The sequence below is a fragment of the Urtica dioica genome, chromosome 4 (genome assembly GCF_054948205.1).
Source record: "Urtica dioica subsp. dioica isolate 48M chromosome 4, U.dioica_male_clone48M_v1_H2, whole genome shotgun sequence".
Lineage (NCBI taxonomy): Eukaryota > Viridiplantae > Streptophyta > Magnoliopsida > Rosales > Urticaceae > Urtica > Urtica dioica.
The window spans coordinates 9,632,149-9,635,458 of NC_142759.1; positions in this window are offsets into that span (position 1 = coordinate 9,632,149).

Here is a 3,310-nt window from a genome sequence, read left to right on the forward strand (position 1 = left end):
TTATATTGATAAGGTGATGGATCGCTTCTCGATGCAAGACTGCAAGATGGGTCAAACACCCTTTAGGCATGGAGTTTCACTCTCTAAAGACCAGTCTCCCAAGACTGCACAAGAGATTGAAGACATGAGGAAGATTCCTTACGCCTCTGCCGTAGGAAGCCTCATGTATGCTATGCTTTGCACTAGACCTGACATCTGTTTCGCCGTTGGCGTAGTTAGTCGTTTCCAATCCAACCCTGGACCCGAGCACTGGATTGCTGTTAAGCATGTTCTTAAGTATCTTCGAAGAACTAGGAACTTGATGCTTACATACTCAGGTACTGACCTGACTATGACGGGATATACCGACTCCGATTTTCAAGCGGATAAGGATTCCAGGAAATCCACTTCGGGATATGTGTTCATCCTTAATGGTGGAGCTGTTGTGTGGAGAAGTATTAAGCAATCTTGCATTGCTGACTCCACAATGGAAGCAGAATATGTGGCTGCTTGTGAAGCATCCAAAGAGGCTGTATGGCTTAGAAAATTCCTTAAGTATTTGGAAGTTGTTCCAAACGTCGACGAGCCCATGACCCTTTATTGTGATAATAGTTGGGCTGTCGCTAACTCAAAGGAACCTGGAAGCCATAAGCGCTCTAAACATATTGAGAGGAAATACCATTTGATTCGAGAGATCGCGCAACGCGGAGACGTGGAGGTGAAGTAGATCTCTGGCAGATCCATTCACCAAGGCCCTAGCGAACATGGTCTTCGACCAACTTCGAGAAGGATTAGGCATGTAGGACTACTCACATCTTCTTTGAGTCAAGTGGGAGTTTGTTGTCAATGGTGCCCACAAGAAGAGTAGTAGTGTCTATTTATGTACATTTGATGTCATATAGTCTTACGAAGACTCTTGCTTGTAATTGCCTATTCATTCATTAATAAAGTTGAAACGTTCATTCATTCTTTCTTTGTTTGAAGCTTTATGATAAAACCTTAGTCTTTTAGTCCATAAACAAACTTAACAACTTACGAAGAGACAAATGTAGATTTGCATGAACAAACTCTTCGTAGTTTGCTTAAAACGATATATTCGCAATCTTAGGGTCAAAGGACTATTGACCTCAGTATGATTGTTAGAAGAATCTATGATGTCTGGTTATGAGGCATTGAGAATTTGGGACTCTATAGTTCTTCTAGGTATCTTCCGAAGATACTGAATTGACCAGTGCACTTCTAGAGACAATATAAGAACAAACCATTTAACCTCTTATGTCTCGAAGTCACTATGTATGAATTGCATCATGCTTACCTTAATCCTGAAATGAGACATGCCATTTCACACCTTAGTATTCTCATTTGAGAAAGTCAAAGTTCGGACTCACTATGTGATTCCGAACAGGGCCTATTGGTGAAGTACTAAGTTGTGAGTATGTCATGAGTAACTTTGTGAAGTTCTCATAGATATGGAATTCATGTACAAGATTGCTGAAATGCAATGTATGTCACCTCATGCTTTGTTCCTTGGAGTGTGAATAAATGAATTGGCCAGTGTCCAAATTGAGTCCTGACTCTTTTGGATGAAACAATGTGACTTGTTAGCTCCTCGTCAATACATTGTTTCTAACTTATTCACAAGCGACAAAGGAGTTGAGGAAATAACAGCTAGAAGGGTAAAATGGTAATTTAGTAAATCCCGACTAGCTGATGACATTCATGAAGGGTAAACATAGATAATATTCAGTGGATCCGCTCATCATAATTAGGTCGAATTCTTGAGTAGAAAATAAATTCATTTGAACCGAGAGATTTTCAGTGTCAGCTCTTTAGTGGAGTCAGTTGGCATTAAGCTAAACTTGGAAAAGGTTTGTGAACTTTTGAGTCCAAGTTTTTAGCTCAAGCTTTGTTCATTTGGGTCCATGAGGTCACTGTTAAACTGGAAGCTAAGTCAAAACAAGAACGAAAATTGTCGAAAGGGTATTTTTGTCTTTCGAGACAAAGGATGAAATGAATGTCAATAAATTTTTGACAAGGTCATTTTATGACATGTTTCACTCGGCCATGACTTGATCATTGGGCCTTGTGAATTAATTTCATTTCATAAGAATTTTATTGAAAATTCTTATTGGGCCTTTTTCATGTTGTCATGAACAAATGGAAAAGCTTCTAGAAGCCTTTTCTAGAAGGCTATAGGCGCCCAACATACCCAAGAGATAGAGAGAATATTTTGTGCATAAATGTATGAAGATACTTGCCAAAAGAAAAAGAGGAAACAAATTTCCTCTAAGGGAAACAAGAGGTAGGCGCCCAAGTTGAGAAAGAAGCAAGGCAAGGAACAAAAAAGGAAACAAATCCAAGGCTTAATGAAGCCTACCTTGGCCGAGTGCATCATAGAGGAAAAGAGGAAATTGGCTCATGAATATGTGATATTCTATAGAAGAGGAAACTACCTTATTTAAGGTGAGACCTCTCCTATAAATAGGAGCCTCATTCTTCTCATTTTTCTCATTCCACATAAGTTAGAGATTGAGAGCTTCTCTCTCTAGACCTTGTGGTGGCCGAACTCCTCTCTCTCTCTCTCTAGTTTATTTTCGATTTTTCTTGTCTTGGCACCTAGGTCCTCACTCGACCTAGTGTTTAGCTCTGCGACTTCGAGACTTGTTCTTAAGTCGTAGTGTTTAAAAGTGCCCACTCACTGATTCCTTCTTTTCGAGTGATTTGGTGATAGAAACTTTCGTGGTTGCTCGAGGTGCCGAGGAAAGAAAGAGAGACGTGCTGCGAGGGGAAACGAGCGTTGCGAACTTTCCAAAAGCTTCTTCAAAGTTCAAGCTTCAAGAAAGGTTAGTAAACTTCTAGCTCATATTGGTTTTTAATTACATGTACTTGCACTTGTCTAGGTTAGTAAAAACTGTTTTACTTGTAAAAGAAAATTTTTAAAATTCCGCCGCTTACCGAAGCGTTAATTATTTTCTCAAACCCTAGATCGATTCCAACACGACGCGCTCAGTTTCCGCCGATGCTCGCTTGCTTTGACTTGATCTGTGACTGAGCTGTGAAATTCATAAATGAACATCGAGTCAATTCCTAAAGTCCAACTCCCAACTCAAACCTTGAATCCGAAAACAAACCACATATAACATAACTTGTCACAAAATCTCTAAGCTTGTCAACAAAAACCATAACTTATCACAAAATCCACATTTCAGTAACTCAAGAGGCTCAGAATCATCATCACAACTCAGTCAAAATAACCATCATAATCAAAATAGGTCACATAGCCATGAACAACCACACGGCCAAAACCATTCTCAAACCAAGCAATTTCCAA